General features: G+C 41.9%; 1 protein-coding gene across 1 annotated transcript in view; it reads right to left on the bottom strand.

Moving 5' to 3' along the window:
* LOC120558537 (zinc finger protein 239-like) overlaps positions 1–21,826 on the bottom strand; it is a 360,504-nt gene that overhangs the window by 63,128 nt on the left and 275,550 nt on the right. The gene's annotated exons all lie outside the window — the stretch shown is intronic.

Below are 21,826 nucleotides of genomic sequence, written 5' to 3' on the forward strand. Positions count from 1 at the left end.
TAGCCTGTGTAAACGACACACCAGAACAGGTATTTCCGATAAAACAGAAGTTGATCAAACATTAATGAGCCATGATAAAAGAATGAAAATAATTGTGTGAGAATTAATTTTTGTTTCATTTTTCCTGTGTGTGATTATTTCAGAGAAAGCATGCAGGAAATTATAAGAGGCCTGAGCTCGACACAGCAGATCAGCAACAGACTGGACCACCTAAAGAAAAGCAAGCAAGGCTCACACAATTTGCGGGCAACATTTCACAATCCAAAGTTAACTCACTTATGTTAACCTTCATCGTGGATGATGTCCAGTCCTTAAACATACTGGGAGAACCAGCATTTAAAAGACTTATTGAGGGATTAAGTGGGGGCAAAACTGTAATGACCAGAAAGACACTGATGGCTGAACTTCAAAGTGAATACATGAACATGAAAGAAAAACTTAAAACAAAATTACCAAAAGTGCAGTCAGTCTGCACAACTGCTGATATATGGACAGCTTCTAATAGGAGCTTTTTTGGGATGACATCCCACTGGATCGAGGAAGTTGCTAGTTGGAGAGGAAATCAGCAGCTCTTGCCTGTGTCAGAATTAAAGGCAGACACACATTTGATGTCATTGCTGCAAAAATAAATGAAATTCACACCACATACAACATCGAACATAAAGTAACAGCAACAGTGACAGACAATGGTAGCAATTTTGTAAAAGCCTTCAAAGAATTCTCTGCAAATGATGATGAAGTCCCTTTTGAAGATGTTAACACCATTCTGTCAGAGGAAACAGATGATGAACATGTACACCTTTTTCTTCCACCGCATCAAAGGTGTTAACACACCTAATAACACTTTATCGCCACAAAGGATCTCACAACTGCTTTGAAACGGGTCACCACGTAAAGTCTCCAACATCAATGGCCAAATGCTCTGCATTATGAAAAAAAAAAATGCTAATATGTTGAAAAAAGAATATGTTCACTTTTTAGACTGTTCTAAGATATGTTTACACTTATTTTGAGATTTTGAAAGATATGTTGTGGTGGATATGTTATGAGAAATATGAGAAAAGATGTTTAGGAACGTTTTTAGTTTTAAACATTCTATATGATGTGAGAAATAAGTTAAACAGATTGATATGAGGATATGTACTGAGAAACGGATATGTTCAGAGTAAAGAAAGTACTTAGTAATAAATATAACGTTTTTGGTTAATGTCTTTTTTTAGTTAGTTCACACTAAGCTTTTGCTGAGGGTGGTAAGCAAACAATTGTTCCAGGCTGTGATTATCTGACTTGGGACGTGTGAAATATTGTGATGTAGAGCATCCTGGGACATCCTGGCACTTCCCTGCACTCTCCCTGTCATCTTATGTGCTGCAACTATCTTCAACCTGAATGAACAAATTATTTTAAAGACAGGTTATTAGCTATTATTAAAGGTCCAATATGTAATATTTGTACTGTAATAAATCCAAAAATGACACCAATGCCTCATCAGATATTAAGGAAACATGTTAAACTGAAATACTATCTTTTCTGACAACAATGCTAATTTCAGTATTTTTTCTTTTTGAAATTTACATTCCGTGACGGAATTTATGTTTATGTTTTGATCTGTATGTTGTTATCAACGGCCCAGTTTGACAGCCAGGCTGGGTTGCCAGATATACCTGTAAAAACGTAAACCCAGCGCGCTACAGCTGTAACGTTAGTACAGCCATGAAAGCAGCAAACAAACAAACAGGATCAATGGAGATAGATTCTACCCGACCTAAAAAAAAGAAAACAGCATGTTTCTAACAGTTGCGTGACCAGAGACATAACAACCCCCTGGTAAATAATGGAGATGTATTTGAAAGATGGAGACAGCGTAAGAGGCCCCAAAGGACGCAGAATTGGCTTATTTTCTCCTGAACCGGTAAGCATTAGCTTCAGGCTAATTTATCACAGCTACTAGGGACGGGCATTTTTTGTCATTTCAACATTTGTGTTCTCACATTGAATTATATAGCTAGAGTACCCGAGTTGGTTACTCGCAAAAACAATTGAGACACAGCCAGTAAAGTGATCCCGACTGGTCCTGGCTAACGCCGCCATGCTAACCCTGCTACCTGTTAACGTTACCGGAGAACCAGGCAAGCGCCCACGGCTGTTTACAGCGTATGCCTCGTCAGCCGCTGGAGCCGACAACGGTGAGTTATTTTAAGCCACGAGAGGGGCTGTAAATCGGAAAAGAGAGGACTGTGAGTTTGCAGTGTGTTTAGCGATTTTTGCCATAATTCTAAGCCAATGAAGTGTGTTCCGTCGGTAAGGTAGTGGTATTTTTAGCGTTTCGTATTGTAATTCTAAGCCGAGGAAGTGTGCCTGACTGGCGGGTGGAGAGGACAGTGAGGTTGTTGTGTTTTTAGCGGTTCATACTGTAATTTTTAAGCCGAAAAGTCTTGTCTGTCAGTTGGTTACAGAGCTCCGCGTGAGCACGAGCTTTTATGACTGTCAATATAGCCAGCATCTACCGTTAGCTACTCCGCTGTGCTGTGAAGTAATGTCTGGCTATGTGAGACTAGCATCTAATGTTAGCTACTCTGCTGTGCTGTGAAGTAATGTCTGGCTATGTGAGAAAAGTGTCTAGCAACGTTGTTGTGAATGCTGCGGTCTCAGCCTGGCAACCCCCGTGAACTTCGAGTCTGGGCAGGAGGGGGCGGGGGAAACGACTCTCCAGTATTTTGAATTGGTAGTGCAGTAACTATTTTAACCGCTAGCTGCCAGTATTACACACAATATTACATATTGCACCTTTAATATAACGTGTTGCTTTGTGTTAAAGAATTAGCATTGAATAACCTATTTAATATTTTGTCAATGTCATATTACACTTTTGATTCATATTAAGGCTGTGAAAATATGAAAATTACTTTCATAATCAACCACCAGGTCTTTGCCAGTTCCACAATAGTAAACGCAAATATGAAAGACGAGGAAAAACTGCACTCTGATGGAAGACAGACAGAAAGTGCAAGCTAGGATTTTTTGGTTAAACTTTTGGTTACATTTGGTGAATTATTTAGCCCCCTTCCCCTTTACGTTTAGAGTGGTACCAATGCATGCCTGATGTTTTCCCGTTTAATTCAATACCATAGTCTTCATCCTGGCAGCAAAAGTGAGCTCACTACAACCTCTCATATACAACCAAGTGAAATCGTGGTCAACCCGCGATTTATTTCTAACGCGTTTAATATTTCAATGAACCTAACAGAAATGATTAAACACTTTAAGTTTGATAGCACTAAATGGCACTATCATTTTCATAATCATGATGCACACCCATATGTTGATAGCTGACTATGCAATTCGCTAAGATAGGGATAAAGGCAGCCTATTATAATGTGCCCTGCTCTTGGCACTCAGTAGGCCTACCTCTTGCTTATGTGAAAGAGGTCTGTCCCTCATCATGACCAGGCTGTGGATTGGTGATAGCCAGACTAGTAGGCCTACTCTTTTCCTCAGTTTATTTTTTTCTTTTTTATTGACAAAAAAGCACCAACATACAAAACTCTCGTTGTCCTCAGTTTCTTTTACACATAGCATATACAGTAAGTGAATGTATTAGCGCCCCCTGCTGTTGTCTGTTAATATCGCTTTATAAGATTTTTTTTGTGCCGACATCCGTCGGTTGGACGGCCGTTCTGGACTTTTCCTGAACTCACAGATTGTCAGTCCGTCCTGCATGGGCTAATGACAATAATACCAATCAGGTAAAACCAGTGCTGAGTGAACAGAAAAGGCTGTTAGCCTGGTCAGGAGCAGAATAAATCTCCATGGTAACTTAGCCTCCTCTGCTTTCCTGAAACTGAGTCAAGACTTAAATCATCCAGGATAACTGGGGAATCCTGGCTTAATCCGCTGGCTAGCTTTTGTGACACAGAGTAACATAAAAACAATCTTGTCTTCTATCCGGATATTGTTGCAAAAATATATTCAACTCACATAATACATAAAATGTATGTTATCAAACTATCGGCTATAAACATAAACATATAAACAGTTTTTCTAATAATCTTTACGGTTTAAAAAGTTACAACAGTAGATTAGATTCAACTTCATTGTCATTGTGCAAAGTACAAAGACAATGAAATGCAGTTTGTGTCCAACCAGAAGAGCAAAAAAAAGCAGAAAAGTGCAATGTGATATACAAAGTATAGACAGGTATGGTGGTGCATAGACAGGACAAGAAATATAGTGCAGTTTAGACTAATAAACAGTTGGTTTACAGAAGGTGGTTTAAAGTAATATGAATTAAATGTAAATATGTGCAGTGTATTAGCAGTTACCTTATGAGAGCAGAAAAAATATGGCTATGTAATATGAACAATGTATGAACAACAAGTACAGATAAGTGCAATGTAGTAGCAGTAACATTATAATAGTACTAAGAATAATATATGCAGTGTATTAACTTTTTTTTCCTTTTATGTGCATCCTATCCCAGAAAAACTTGTTACTAACCTAGCTCTGGGGAGTTGACTCCCCGGAGTCCTTATGTTTCTTCTTCGCAGAGCCTTGCTGTGCCACGTTACATCCTGTAACGTCCTGCTGTGCCCGGCTATGACATGAACTACTACGACTACCATTGTAGTCACTGTTCCATTATCTTTATTGTGACTATTACGCCACTGTTCATCATAACCCCAACCGGCACCGTCAGACACCGCCTACCAAGAGTCTGGGTCTGCCGAGGTTTCATCCTAAAAGGGAGTTTCTCCTCGCCACTGTCGCAATAGCCACTGCTAATGCTTGCTCTTGGGGGAATTATTGGAATTGTTGGGGCTTTGTAAATTATAGAGTGTGGTCTAGACCTACTCTATCTGTAAAGTGTCTCGAGATAACTCTTGTTATGATTTGATACTATAAATAAAATTGAATTGAATTGAATATATTATAAGAAAAACTGAATAAATATGGATATTAAGTATGAACCATATAGACAGATATGTAAACCAGTAAAACAGGGTTCCTAAATGTAACAAAATATATCCTCATGAAAGAAATCAAAACAAAAAAAGTGAAACTAGAATAACGGGGCTTTTTATTTTGACAGCGGTCCCCCCGGAAGTGGTGTTTGCCCATGCTGACCAAGCCCCCAGGAAGAGCGCCATGTCTAAAAGCCACCATGGGCTTAGCGGATAGGGGTGGTACTGCCCCCCATGGCCCAGAAAGACTTTTCACATAGACTTTGCATGGCGAAAGAAACGTCTATATTTCAGCGGATAATTAGTTTTCGGGGTATATCAACTTACCAGCCCGAACACTGAAATGGTCCTTGTTTAAAACGTTACGTTTTTAACATTTTTAACATTTTTAACATTCACTAGAAGCAAATCCAGAATTATTAAATTTGGCATGATGAACGCGCATAATGGACGCGAGCAGAGTCGCGGGACTGCGCCCGCCCGCTCAAATGACTGTTCTCCTGAGCTCATGTAGCTAGCTGTAATAATGGCTATAGCTAATGGTTGTAATTCACCCTGTGTTCTATTAATCTGTCCATGGTATTATCTTATGAAGTTATGATACATCCAAGGGATGTATGTATGCTGCAAAGCATGTTACATGGATGTAACGTCATTAGCGTTTCCCAAAACTAGCGGGGCTATCGGCTAGCTAGCTAGTTACTAACATCAGGGGTAGCTAGCATGGCTGTATTAAGATCATGCCTACATAATGTTACTACAGACATAGTGATTACATGGCCTTGGTTCTGTCTTATGATACATCCGAGGGCTGTATGCTGTAAAGCTTGTAACGTGGATGAAGGATGAAGCCATGGATGAGCTTTGTTCACGAAACTGCAGGCTAACTGCTAGCGCTACTTAGTAGCTAGCTAGCTAGCTAGTAGCACGACATAATTATTAAATCTCCTTGGTTGTCTAGCTAAATACATCTATCATTTATTTTGCTAAGCATTTAAACGATCGAGAACAACGAAAACACAATGTTTAACGTTAGTGAATATTTTAGACAATGAAAACGGCGAGTTCATGAGTTTGCCACTTGTAAGAGACACGAGAGAGAAGCTCATGAACGAGCATGTTGCTACCGGTTGCTAAGACAAAACAAACAAATTGTTGCTAGTGCGCGTGTCCATTGTGACGTCAGGGGCCAACAATGCGGAAGATCCGAGCTCCATGTTTGCTTTATGCGCTTTTGAGCACTCTCATTGGAACGTACGGGGCTTCCCGCCAAACCTGTATCCAGATCTCTTAATACATCCATGGTGCTGAGCAGCGGGAGCAGTGAGGAGAGAAGCCGTTAGCTGAATCCAGATCAGGGAAACCCAAACAGCGTTTCTTAGTTTGTTCATCAGAGATGGAGCGACACCGGGAACACACGGAGGAGACCAAGATGCGGGGAGAAGGTTAGTCTGACAATCTAACTTCTCTCATAATCACACTAAGCTAACGTTAGCCTGATAGCCGCATGCAGCTAGCTCTTGAAGCAAACGTGTTTTTATATCAGCGTGCTAACTTTATCCTCCCAGTCCTTCAGCTGCAAGAAAAACATCGCTGTCCTCAATTCAGTTCTGGAAGAAGTATTCAGACCCTTTACTGCAGTTAAAGTACTAATACCAGTAAAGTACCTCAACATTTGGACTGAAGTACAAGTACTGGAGTAAATGTACTTAGTTACATTCCAGCACTGCCTACATTATAACCATCCAGTCTTGTATTTAAAAAGGTTGTTTCTGCCTCAAAATGACTAGATTTTATTTATGAGGCTTTTATCTGACAGATTATAGCCCACACTGAACTTTATACCTGTTGAAATACCTTTTTAACACTCAGCGATCTATGACAATGTCGACGACGTCACACGTGACCTCCGATTAATATTTATTAGGCCTGGAGCGACGGGTCGATGACATCGACGTCAAAATTTCGTCAACGTTATATTTTTGCGTCGACGCTTCGCCACACACTCGTGGGAGAAAAAAACATTGCAAAATGGAGGACGAAACAGCAACCTGCTCCTCACAGAATTCCCAAAAAAAACGAAACAAAAAGTCCTAAAACAACAGCTTGCCGTAAATCATCCCAGGTATGGGAATATTTCAAATTTAGTCCGAAAGGTAAAGGTGTCGTTACTTGCTCTCTTTGCAAAATGGAGTTGGCATACCACACCAGCACAACAGCAATGTGGGAGCGTCTGAAATGGGGGCACCCCATTGTCACTCGTGAAGGAGACAATAACAAGTAAGTACTAACGTTGGCTAAATTAATTTCATGTTTGTGTAGTGTGTTGTGTAGCTTGAGCTAATGTCAACGTTAGCTACGAGCTTTTAATGGTATCTGTCTAACGTTCGCTAACTCACATGTCACGACTTAACGTTAGTTAGCGTTAACTCATGCTGTGGTCGTTTACGAGTCAAATACATAACATTAGACTCACGTTAGCCAGCTTATAGTATCATGATTCAGTACGCTAGTTCGCCAATGTCAACTAACTGAGCCAAGCAATGTCCAGGCCAGGGCTGCACATAAGCTGGTTAGCAGTGTTCATGAATGAATGGATGTTTTTATGAGCACTGAAAACATTAAAATAAGCAGTACATCCAAGTGTGATAGGGCTCCTTTGAGTACTAAACATTTTACAGTGTATATAGAGTACTCTACGAGCCTCTAGATAAACATGAATGCATGAGCACCAAGAAACAAACTGGTGCTCCTGTGAGAACCAGATCAAAATTGTTATTACTTTTAAAAAGTAGCCACGTTAGCATTCAAATAAACTAATCATAGCATAGCAGCACTGCAATGAGGTTAAGAGTAGATTTAAAATGCCCCACTGTCATAGCTGTTCTAATATGCATTGCTTTTGTGTTTTCTAGGACAAAGCAAAGAACCTTGCCGTCCTATTTTGGGAAAGAGACGCAATGCACTCCACAGAAGGCAGCTGAACTGAGCAAAAGGATCTTGAGAGTAAGTAATTATTAGCTCACTGTTGCTTGCTTTGAGTATCTTTTAGGATGGAGAGGCTGTGCCCATTTTTTGTGTCCTATATTTATTAGCTACGTTATGGGTGTTTCTTCAGTTAACTTGTCCCTTTTCTTTGTGTCCTTGTTTGGATTGTCTAATAATTAATCTACTTACACTGTAAGCAACATATGGCTCTATGAAAGGTGCTATGTTCATGTTGTTATTAATAATAATTTTCTTTATCTTACAGGTGATCGTCAAAGACATGAGGCCTTTGTCTCTTGTTGAGGGTGAATCCTTCATAGACATGATCGAATATGCCTGCCCAGGCTTCAAATGTCCCTCCAGGTGGTGGTTCACAAAGCAGTTGGAGAAGGCGTATCAACGTACTCTTGAAGATCTGAAGAAAGACCTACAGAAGAGGTCAAAAGTCACACTCACCACCGATGCCTGGACAAGTATTGCCACAGAGGCATACCTCGGAGTGACTTGCCACTACATCAACGACAACTGGGAGATGGTCTCATTCGTTTTGTGCACAAAGCCCCTTGAGGACAGACACACTGGAGAAAACATCGCTCGCTGGATTGAAGAGGTTGTCGAGAAGTTTGACCTCTCTCTCCGTGATGATGTCCAGGCGATTGTCCATGATGTAAGCCACAACCCTCTCAGACCCAGAGGTCACCAAGGCAGCAAAGCACTACATGGATATGAAAGCTGACCAGTGGAGCCTCCTGGAGGAGCTAAAGAAAGCACTTGAGCCCTTCGAGCAAGCCACCGTCTTCCTGAGTGGAGAGGCATACTTCACAGTCTCTGTCCTGCCTCCAGTGGTGAAAGGCCTACAGAAGTCCACGCAGACAGCCTTTGAGTCTGCTCCTATCGCCACCTTCCAAACAGCAGCCGCAGCAGAGATTGCTTCAAGGTTAGTTTAATTATTCAGCTCTTTAAATATCTTATAGTGAACTAACTGAATATTTTAATTAAGCTTTCCCAGTTTGCATCTTTCAATGTTTCCCCATTGGCATTCTATCATGTAGAGCTATTGATTCTACTGTTATCTTTCTCTCTACTTAAACCTTAAATTTCTTTTATCTTAAGTGTGCAAATCAAATCCATTATTTTTCAGATGGAAGATTGAGACAACATATGATGAAGATGGGAACAATGTGTTCATCTTGGCCGCGGCCCTTGATCCGAGATTCCGAAAACTCAAGTTCCTGTCCACAGACGACATCCTGAAGGTGAAAATCAAATTTCAGACCCTTGCACTTGAAGCCAGACGAGTGCAAGTGAGGGAAGAGCCTGAAGAAGATGACTCCCCCAGTGGACAGCCAGATCACTCCAGACAGAAGCCAAAGTCTGTTCTGGACACGTTGCTTGGCACAGATGAGGAGGAGGAGCTGGAAGATGAAGACCCAGGCCAAGACCAGAGGGAAGATGCTGTCAGGAATGAGCTGCTTGTGTACTTTGGGGAGAAACCCATTCCAAAGGACAAAAACCCACTCCAATGGTGGAAGGAAAATGAAACGAAGTTCCCCGCCCTGGCTGTTGTAGCGAAATCCTATCTGGCTGCCTCTGCAACATCCACACCTTCGGAACGTCTGTTCTCAGCAGCAGGGACCATGGTGAGCAAAAAAAGAGCAAGCCTCACCAAAGAGCATGTGGACATGCTCACATTCCTACACAGTAATTCAGAGTAGGTAGTGTAGAAGAGGAGTAAAGGGTGGTGATGGATGAGGGAGGAGAGAAGCGGAGGAAAGTGGACAGTACTATATTGCACACTAGAGTTGGGTATCGTTTGTTTTTTTTCGATTCCGGTGCTAAATCGATACTTTTAAAACGGTGCCTGAACCGGTACTTTTCAATAAAGTAAAAAAAAAATAAGAAGAAAAAAAATAAGGGTAGTAAACAACAGTCAGTGACTTGTTTATTGCTAAGGCCATGGTCAAAATTAAAGATTTAATAATAATGTAATAACTATAACAATAACAATAACTTATTTCACCAGTATATTGCTGTTGAACCCCAGATGGGAAATTAATTCCGACGACGGCAGCTGCAAGTGAAAGCACCGTCTGTGTTGTTTAATTCCGACCATATAAACATACTGTATATCTATGAATTCCGACAACGGCAGCTGCTGCGCTTCATTGCAGACTGTTACATCCCGCTGTTGAAGTCCTCCACAGTGAAATACAGTCACACTTTACACTGTTTAACGTTAGCTGTCAGCATTTTACTGGTGTTTAATCCAGCTGCTAGCTAAAGGTAGGCTAACGTTACATGCTGTCAGGTGTAGTGTAAAGTCAAGCACCAAAATGAGGCACCGAAACTTTCGTTCTTATTCGGTCTCGTTACTACCGTTTATGTCGGCACCGGTTCCCTATTGGCACCGAGTTTCGGTACCCAACCCTATTGCACACACTTCATTAGCATGTAAGCTTACAGAATAGCAGTTAAGAGAGTTTGATTGTGCATCAGATTAAACACACTCAGCAATCTCTGTACTGTTCACTGCACATTGTTTGTTTTTGCACTGCATTTTTTTAATCTTTTGTACAGGAGAGATTTATGTTGGGACTGTACAACTGAAAAAAGGAATTTTATATTGTATTACATTCTCAGGAATGTCTATACTGTGCACTGCACAGTGGTTTTTTTCACTACAACAAGAGATATTTTGGTACTGTAAAGAGTATACAGGCTGGACTTTCATTTTGTATAACAGTAAAATTATTTTATTTTATTTTGTATTTTATTTATTTTATTTTATTTTGTGAAGATTTTTTGCTGTGCAAAACTGTTTAATAAAGTATATTATTTTTTGTTATTTATTTGAGATACATTATGTTTTTTTTTAATCGAGCAACAGAAAAATAATCGTTATATTAATCATCCAATTAGTCGTTACATTAGTTGACTAATCGATAAAATAATCGCCCGATTAATCGTTTAATAAATAATCGTTTACCCCCAGCCCTAATATTTATATAATTTCATAATCGTTTAATGTATCTGCTTACCGTCTTCGCTGGCTAAAAGCTAACTGGGGGTGTCTTTGGTGTCTTCGTAGCCTTTACAGAAGGTTTTCTATCCAGCTGGAACTTGTGCCTCTTTTCCGAGTTGTTCAGCAATAAATCCAAACGCTTACATCCAAGATTTATCCACTCGATGTCCATAATTTATCACGTTTTCGGTCATTTCTGCCACTAGCTCTGTGCTCCCATCTAGTATAATCTCCCATGATGCTTTGGAAAAATGTGTTGCCACTTTTTCAACCAATGGGAAGGCAGGTCCGTCACACAAAGACTATAGAGAGTGGAAAAGATACATCACTCCAGGCTGTTCCGAGCGAGAACAGAGAGTAAAGTGAAAAAGAGAGATAATTCCGGTCTATTTCACTTTTTGAAGAAATGTAAATAGTTTGTCATTTATATGAGTTATAACGTTCATTATGTTTATTTTTACACTGGATGACTCCAAATATATAGGAGAACTGTTTTAGACAACACAAATGCTTGTGTAGCATTGCTGTGTGTGTGATATCAATAAATATGACATTATTATTTAGATTATTGGCAAAAGCATCTGGACATTTTTTGAAAATATTTATATATTTTGTCAACTGTATAAGTTATAATATTTATTTCTTCACAGTTTGACTCCTAAGACATATGGGAACTGATTTAGACAGGATATTGGCTTAGCTTTTATTGTTCTGTGTGTGATATCAATAAATATCTGTGAGATTAATTTTCCGTTTTATTTATTTATTTGTCTTTAAGGTCATACAACCTTTTTTACATTCAAGTGACCTCACTACAGCACAAATATTCTAATAGCCCAATTCTTCCTGAAAAAAATTATGTACATTAATTGACTGTAGACAACAGAGTTGATGTTTTACAAGCTTTTTTAGAAAATAAAACCAGACGGACAAGGAATTGTAAAAATGGCCTCAGGGCTCTGAGGGTTTAAAGGGCCAGTACATCCCGTAACACACCATTTTCTAAGGAAGTTGTTGACTGGGAAGTTCCAGACTGAGTCTGACTCTGCCAGGATAGAGATGGCGAGGTAAAAAGATAAATTTCATCACATAAGAAGCTACGAGCTGAAATAAATAAATATAAATCAGTCCATCAGTTGTCCAAAATGTTGATTTGTGTTATGGTTTCAGTATTTTGCCTTGTGTTTTGTGCTATTTCTGTTGCTTCTTTGTAGTTTTCTGTGTTTCCTGTTTTTGTTGGTTATTCTTGGAATTGTGTATGTTTTGGTTAATTCCTGTGTTCTCTGTTCTCCCTTGTGTTGTGTCAAGTTTCTGTGTTTAGTTGATTTCATGTTTTCTGTCTGTTTTAGGGTTAGGGTTAGGGTTTCCTGATTTATTTTGATAGTCTGGTTTTCTGTCTTGTCTTGTCCAATTTACTTCCTGTGTTTTCCTGCTGTTGGAATCCTCTACAATGAAATACAGTCACACTTTTACACCGTTTAACTGTCAGCATTTAAACCGTGTTTAATCCTTCTGCTAGCTAACGGTAGTCTAACATACACGCTACCTGCTGCCAAGCGTCACATGCAGAGCCGGCCCTAGACCTTTGGGGGCCCTATGCAAAATTTGGTTGGAGGCCCCTTTGACCATTTTAAGTAAGGCCTAAAGAAAAGCAATGACTACCTAATAACTATACGGTACATATTATTATTATTATATCTACTATGTTTGATGTCTAACAGAAAAAAATATGATACCACTGAGCTGAGTGGCAGTGCAAGACTGAACACACACTGATGAACTTGCTGAATAAAAAGACTGATAGTGATTTTCACTGACCAAATATACATTTTTAATTGACAACTATTTAAGAGGCACAAGCATATATATAATTTAAATTAAATAGATCAAATAGAATAACATTTAAATAAAATATTATATATAATAATAAATAGAACATTCAAATGTTAGAATTTTTCAAATAAACAAAACAATAACATCTAAAACACCACAAACAAGATCAATAGTAACAATAATAATAACAATAATAAGAATAAGGTAACATTTCAATAGAACTATTCAAATCCAAACTTGTGTATTTGTGTGCATCTCATTGGGAAAAAGTAATTCGCTAAAAAACAAACATTGAATTAAGAGAGTGCAATAAGGTGCTAATACTTGACTTATAAGTAGGCCATTAACTCTGTATTATTTATTCATTCCTCAGAATTGTTTTCTTCTTGCCTTCCTGGATGCAAAGTCATTTATAACCTCATCATATGAGATCTGGCTGCCTATCTGGTGATTGATGCTAATCATTGCCATTCCGCTCAGGTGTTCCTGACACATGGAGGACCTCAGGAAGGTTTTTATGAGTTTAAGCTTAGAGAAGGTTCTCTCTGCAGTTGCCACTGTCACTGGAAGAGTGCAGGCTATCCTCAGCGCTACCCAAAGATTTGGGTATAACTCACACAGCCCCCTTTCATGTATATGAATAAGTAGCTCCAATGCTGTCATGGCTTCTTTGGGAAGCTCTGGAAGGTTCTGCATCTCCATGGCTAGCTCTCTCCAATCAATATTGGCCTCTTCTCCGCAGGTGAGTGTTTTTCCGAGCTGGGCACATTGCTCTTTGAGTAACTCTTCATCCAGTTTGTGGAAGTTCAGGAGCACTCCGAATTTATCTTTTACTTCCCCCATTGACTTGAATCGGTCCTCCAAAGACTGGATGCTGCAGTCCACAACAACATTGAAAAATCCTGTTTCCAGTCTCTTCATTGCAGTGATCACTACCTCGTCAGCTGCCTCATCGGTAAAGTGCTTCTTTGTCCTTCGCAGCCTCTTCTCTTTCAGCACTGCCTCAACATTCATGTTTTCACAGAGCTCTTTTGCAGTGGTCTGAGCATCTATAAACCCAGTTGCCCTGTAGGTCTGTAGAGATGCTTTGGTTTTATCTATGAGACTTACTACTATGTCCAGCTGCATGTTGACGGACTGAAGGAGCTTGCTATCTGTGTTAATTTTTGATAGAATGTCATACCAGACAACTGTGCAGATCTGGAACCTAAATGATCCAATTTCTTCTGCCAGGGACTGGGCCTCAATTCTAATCATAGGGTCATTTGTCTTTTCCCTCACCTCAAGCAAAGCTTCCCTGACTTTGACGGTGTGGTAGCGTAAAGGCTCAATGCTGTTAATTCGGCTCTTCCACCTTGTTTCACTCCAGGCCTTGACAGTGAGGTCCACATGATCTTTTAAGATGGCCCACCTCTGGGAAGCAGCTGCAAATAAGGTGTACAATTTCTGCACCACTCCGAAGAAGTGTGTAGCATCCACTGACCCCTTGGCTGAATCTGACACTATCAGATTTAATATGTGGGCTGCACAAGTTACAAAGAGAGCTCGAGGATTCTTCTTCAACAGTCTGGCCTGTGTCCCTTTATTTCAGCCTTTCATGTTGGCTCCATTGTCATAAGATTGTCCTCTGCAGTCCTCAAAGGGGATGTTCAGCTCCTCTAGCCTTCTTAGAATCAGTGTGGATAGGCGAGTCCAGTTGATTCATGGGCTAATAGGAACCCGAAGGCATGATCTGTCCTATGCAGGACATCCACCAGCCCACCGGGCGCTCCATGGATTTTTATTGGGATGATTATCACAGATGCCTGGCTGAATACACTCACCAGATGGCAGCTAGCAGCTAACGGCTAACAGCTATCTGGCTGTACACACTCACCGGAGGGCAGCTAGCAGCTAACAGCTACTACCGCACTACTGTTTTTTTTAGGGGGGAATACACTTCAAGACGTGACATGACCTGTCCTCTGGAGGACATAGCCACACCACCACCGCTCCGTGGATTGTTATTGGGATGATTATCACAGAAGTCTGTCTGAATACACTCACCGGACGGCAGCTAGCAGCTAACGGCTATCAGCTAGCAGGGCAAGCTAGCTACCGGCAGGATCGAGACAGGGACCAGGGTAGGTGAATTTAAACAATGTCTGAGTTGAAAACGCATCTTGTTGACACGTAAGGGCCCTATTCATGTGGCACAGACATATTAATTGCATTTTATGTCTGTTAAGAGGCACAAAGGCACTTTAAAACTTGCCCCGAGCACTGCTGTTTTAGCTCAGGGGACGCTTGTAGTACGTAGCTGCAGCTTCTCTGTGTTACCTGCACTGATTCGGGTCGAAAGTACTCGCGTAGCTATAGCGATCAAGATTAACGTAAAAATTGGCCGGAATTATCCTTTAAAACAGGATCAAACTTCGCTAGTAATTCCACCTCTTTTAGGAAGTTACCATTATTGTTGGCATGTAACAACAGATCCTCTAAGACCCATGTTCTTCTCTGCTAGAGATTGTATGATTGACACAAGCCTAATGAGGACCTTTCTCCACCTGTTTCTCTCTGCCTTTTAAGAGGGACAATTCAGTGTGATCTATCGTCTCCCCTTTTCGTAGACGGACTTCTAGCTCCTTCCAAGACAGCAAATTTTTAGCATGATCTGGGCTGTTTTCATGTTGCTTAAGTAATGTGCCAATATTGATCCAGTCTTGTTGACCATCTGTACTGAGCTTTGTTGCTTTTTTTGAAAACAATTTACAACAAAAACAGTAACAACATTATTTTTCTGTGAATATGTTAACCAGCTTCTCCTAACCCTTTCACCATTTGTGAGAGATCGAAACATGTTATGATAGTGAAATCTTATATTGTCTGATTGTCTTTTTGGAAATGTGAAGTGGTGGTCAACATGTGCTGGTCCTCTGCTCACCAGATCAATGTATACTTTGTCATTAATGACTGTTGGCCAGTCAGCTGGATCCAATGGAGGAGTAGAAAGAGAGCCATGTGTGGTGGAAGGCATGGAGGTACTGCTCTCCACTTCAACAAGAGAAAGACCTATAGGGAAGATAAACACAAAAATTTCTTAATTTTAGTAAGTTGACATGTTGGATGTTAGTTTTCCTAGCGGTGAATAATTGTAAATTTATTGTCGATGTTGGCCTAAACTTACCAGCATTGTCAGCTTATTGGGTGACACCAGAGCTGGAGGTAGAGGTTGAATGGCCTGCTAATGAAAAAATGAAAATAAAATAAAATAATGAAATAAATTGACTTGAAATGACCTGTGTTCTTACCATCAAACCATCAAAGAATCTTAAAATGCAAAAAAATCTGCAAGAGTTTGATGCCATCTTCTTTTAAAAAGTTGAATTAGATAAAATGTCTTTTCAACATTAGCAGCTTTGGAGGAAACTCTATAATGTTCAATAATCCGTCCATAAAAACAGCTACAACACACTCACCTCATGATAGATGTCATTTATGAGCAAAGGACAGGACACTACAACAAGTGGGTAATGTATCTATCTCTATAGGTTAAAATTAAACACAAAACTTACCAACATTGTCAGATTCTTCGGTGACAACAGAGCTGGAGGTAAGGGTGGATGGACCTGCTAAAAAAAAAAAAAAACATAATGTAATTAACTGACTGAACTGAAATGACCCGGGACCCTAGCATTAAACCTGGAAGATCTAAAAATGCAATCTGCGATTTTCTTTTAAAGTTACTTTAGATAAAATGTCTTTTCAACATTAGCAGCTTTGGAGGAAACTCCATCATGTTGCTCAATAAAACAGCTACTACACACCCACCTCATGACAAATTTTCATTTCAAATTCATTTATGAGCAAAGGACAGGACACTACAACAAGTGGGGAATGTATCTATCTCTATAGGTTAAAATAAAACACAGAACTTACCAACATTGGCAGCTTCTTGAGTGACATGACTGTGTTGTGAACTAGGAATATATGTGGTTGATGGAGCTGCAATGAAATAAAGAAAATAATTATATATAAAGATAGAATTAATTTTTAAAATGCAGAAGGTTATCATTTTACAACCCCTTTATACTTACCAACAGCTGGTGCTTTGTTTACTGGCAGCATGTACTTTAAAAGTGCTCCTGGACATAAGGAATACATTAATGTTAGCCCTTTAGTGTAGAAGCCAAACTGGGTTTATATTGCTCAGCGTTTCCTCTATGTTGATGGCAAAGTGGCGGTGCACCACAGCAAAATTTCCAGCGCCACGGTATCAGAAATAGAGCAGACGCACAACAGGGTTTCCGCTATGCACACCACGCACCACCATTCCTTCGGCTGTTTATGAAAAGTCATAAAGTCGTTGTCAGGGTCCCACCATCACCAGCACTCACTCCTCCCACTCATTCACATTCCCCATCACTCACTCCTCTCAGCCGTTCACTATCTCCTCAATACTGATTACTCGCACCTGCACTTCATTATACCACGTCATCAGTTCACCACCTGCACCTCATTAGTCCACCACCTTTATAAGCAGCATAGGCACATTCACTCCTTGTCTGGTCTCGTTTGCTTCACGACACTTAGACTCGCTCTCGTTGACTACCTGTTAATCTACTGAGTACTTACCTGTAGTTATCCTCCTGTTATCTGCTGCTGTCCTGAGCCTCACAGAGAACCTGCCGAAGATCTGCTTGTTTGTCCTGCTCTCTGTTCCTCCTGTTGGATTTTGTAAATAAAGCTCAGCTTCACTTACCTCCAGTCTGACTCCTGGTCATTCCGTGACAGAAGACCAGACCACCATGCAAAATCCAACGGTGGGTCCGTCCCCAGCGCCCAGCGGTGAGTTCCATTCAACTCCCTCCAAAGATTGAAACTCTGATTCGTACTCCAGTACAAGTGTTGACTACACGTATCTGTGTCAAAGCGCAAGCCCTCATTGACTCTGGCTCAGCGGGGAACTTCAACGTCAGAGCAGTCAAGAATTGAGAGTCCACACCATCCAAGGAAAACCGCTGGGTAAGGGACGGATTCGCCACTTCTCCCCCACACTGATGCTCCGTATAGGCAGTCTACACTCAGAAGAAATCACGTTTATGGTACTGGAGGACTCCACTGCTGAAACTCAGAGAATACGAACTGTACCTGAAACTGGAGAAGTGTGAGTTCCACACCCCCTCTGTGCAGTTCCTGGGTTACATCATCAACCAACACGGAGTCCAGATGGATCAGAGGAAGGTGGACACCATTCGAAACTGGCCTCACCCCTCTACCGTAAAGGACCTCCAGCGGTTTCTTAGATTCACCAACTTCTATAGGAGATTCATCCACAACTACAGTCTCATTAGCGCTCCTCTGACCTCAGCCCTCAAGGGGCAGCCCAAATCCCTGTCCCTGTCTCCAGAAGCCATCACCGCCTTTACACACCTTAAGGATGCCTTCGTGACTGCCCCTATCCTGACTCATCCCAACCCAGACCTACCCTTTGTTGTCGAGGTCGACGCGTCCTCCACTGGTGTAGGTGCGGTGCTTTCCCAGCGTCAGGGGACACCTCCCAGACTCCATCCATGTGCCTTCTTTTCCAAAAAGCTTTCCTCGGCAGAACAAAACTATGATATCGGAAATCGGGAACTGCTGGCCATGAAGCTGGCCCTAGAAGAATGGAGACATTGGTTGGAGGGAGCCAATCACCAGTTTGAGGTCATAACTGATCATCGTAATCTGGAATACATCAGAGAGGCAAAACGGTTAAATCCCCGCCAAGCTCGTTGGGCCCTCTTCTTCACTCACTTCGACTTCCACATCACCTACCGACCAGGCAGTAAAAACGGCAAGCGGATGCTCTCTCTCGTCTTCACCAGTCAGCATCAGAAGAGCTCCAACCTGAACCCATCCTCCCTCCAACCATGTTCGTCAGCCCGATCATCTGGGACATTGACGAGCAGATCACTCAGGCAAACCTTCTCCATCCCGCTCCGCCGGGAGGCCCCGAAGGGGTAACCTTCGTCCCTCGTCAGTTTCGGACCACCCTACTGGACTCTGCTCACACTGCTCTGGGTTCGGGACATCCAGGTAGCAGGCGTACACTCTCGCTCCTCAGCCAACGGTACTGGTGGCCGTCTATCTCCCAGGATGTGTCCTGGTATGTCTCAGGCTGCTCAGTTTGCGCCATAACCAACACTCCCAGAAGGCTACCAGCAAGCAAGCTCATGCCGCTCCCTATTCCACGGCGCCCATGGTCCCATCTTGGGATTGACTTCATGACCGACCTCCCCCGATCCAACGGCCACACCTGTATCCTTGTTGTGGTGGATAGATTCTCCAAGGGGTGTAAGCTGATTACCCTACCCGGGCTCCCTACTGCTCTCATGACCACAGAGGCCCTCTTCAGCCATGTGTTCCGAAACTTCGGCATTCCAGAGGACATCGTATCAGACAGAGGACCGCAGTTCATCTCCAGAGTTTGGCAAGCTTTCTTAAGGCTCCTCGGGGTTACAGTCAGTCTGTCTTCAGGATATCATCCCCAGACTAATGGACAAACTGAACGGAAGATCCAGGAAATCGGACGGTATCTACGGACATACTGCCACCAGAACCAGGACAGCTGGAGTCGTTTCCTCCCCTGGGCAAAATACGCCCAAAACTCCCTTCGTCAGAACACTACGGGACTCACCCCGTTTCAGTGCATCCTGCGATACCAACCACCTCTCTTCCCCTGGTCGGGTGAGCCCTCAGAGGTGCCTGCCATTAACTACTGGTTCCAAAACAGTGAGAAGGTGTGGGACTCGGCTCATGTACAGCTCCAACAAGCTGTATGTCAGCACAAGAAACAAGCAGACCGACGTCGGTCCGAAACCCCTCCATATCAACCTGGCCAAAAGATGTGGCTTTCTACTCGGGACCTCCGCCTCCGCCTGCCTTGCCGTAAGCTGAGTCCTCGATACGTCGGACCCTTCACTATACAGAAGCAACTGAACGACGTCACCTACAGGCTAAACCTTCCACCTCACTATAAAATCTCACCATCTTTCCATGTCTCACCCTGACACCGAGGTGCCTCCTCCTCCCGTTCCTGTCGACGAGGAGGCTATCTATCGAGTCCGCACCATCATGGACTCACGGCGGCGAGATCCTCGCCTCGAGTATCTGGTCGACTGGGAGGACTACGGTCCTGAGGAGCGGTCGTGGGTACCACGTGATGACATCTTGGACCCCGCTCTCCTCGCCCAGTTCCATGCTGACCATCCTGATCGCCCTGCCCCCAGGGGTCGGGGCAGACCTCGTCACCGTGTTCGCCCCTCTTCACAGTCGTCGGGAGCCTCCTCGGGAGGGGGGGGGATGTACTGTCAGGGTCCCACCGTCACCAGCACTCACTCCTCCCACTCATTCACATTCCCCATCACTCACTCTTCTCAGCCATTCACTATGACTCTGACTCCTGGTCATTCCGTGACAGTCGTAGAGCCGTCTGCTCTACTGAACTGAAGCAAACTGTCATTCGCTCTCTCTCCCCCTAGGGTGAGCAGAGCAACTGGAACAGTGACAGGATGTCATCACTTGCGAAGTCATGGCAACCAGATAAACAACAGGGCGAGTACGCTTCACTCAATAAGTGATAAACAGCGACGAAAGCCACGACATGAAATCCGCACTCACGAGGGTCCCGTGAAATTTGACAGCTACAGTTTATTGGAAAATAGTGTTGGGCACACTGACTTTGATGAATTTACTGTTTATCAGACGAGATGAGACAAGAAGCTAATGTTAGCTAACGCTGCTTTGACGGCCCCTCTGCCTCTGACTGCCGTTGCAGGAGAACACTGTATTCCTCCGACACGCTGTATTAACGTTACTGTTTTAACGTTACTGTTTTAAAACCGTTTTCCAGGTTAGTGGAGGTGCATACCGCTCAAAACCAACATGAAAAACGTAGTTAGTAATGTTCACTCAGCGTTTAGTTTTGTTGTTAAATTGTGTGTAAAATGAGCGGTGACGTTAAATCACCCTACGGTACCGTCTATTTGCTGGATGGTTTCAAGGTAATGGTCGGCAGCTAACATTAGCAGATAAGCCCGTACACTGAGGTCAAATTCCCCCGCCACCGCTGAAAAAATTCTAGAGGAAATACTGTTGCTGTTAATTGCTTTTACACCATATCGAATGATATAGGCATAATACTAAACCAATTTCATGCAGCAGCATGTTATTAGCATGTAAACAGCACAATGAAAGTTAATACAAGCACGATTTTGGCTAATGTTAATATACAACTTTTGTTAGTGTAGATAGATTAACGTTATCCATACAGGTATCGGAAAATTAGGCTTACATACCTTTATCTTCTTGTTTCTTCTCTTCTTCCAGTCTCTTCTTTTCACGTTTTTCATGGCCAGAAAAACGTTTTCTTTTCTTGTCAGACACGGTCGACGTCAGAGTCACTGTCTGACTGACTGACACTAACCAAGTGACAACGAGTGACATCATAGGGTCATTCAGGGTCAAGACTCGCGGTCGTGGGATAATTGCCAATCGCCTTAATATAATACGTATATTGTATAAAATGAAGTTGCGTATTAAACTGGGCCTAAAATAACATGTAGGGCGTCCAAATGCCTTTTTACATACCAAAGAATACTAAGCCATTAAAATAAAAATTGTGAAATAAATAAAAACTTTTATTGTGAAAGCAGTTGTTGATGGATTTACGTTTGTCACAGAAGAATTGTGTTCGTGTTTTACCAAAAGGAGACTTATAACACAGGTCCTTACCTGTAATATGTTGAAGATCTCTGGGTTAACAGCACCGGTTTTATGACGGCATTCTAGATCAGATTTATCGTTTTCGAAGTATGCGGACGTTATTAAGAGAACTGACTTCACTATACTTTACTCATGAGATTAATTAGATTACTTTGACATTTTTTCTTTCCTGATAAAGTAAATCCAAAGTACGTTTTCTTATGTGGAGGAAGTGAGTTTATTGTTCGTTGTGGGACATTTATTTGTCAGCTGTAGTAGTACAATACCAGAAGGATTC

This window comes from Perca fluviatilis, chromosome 5 (assembly GCF_010015445.1).
Source record: "Perca fluviatilis chromosome 5, GENO_Pfluv_1.0, whole genome shotgun sequence".
NCBI lineage: Eukaryota > Metazoa > Chordata > Actinopteri > Perciformes > Percidae > Perca > Perca fluviatilis.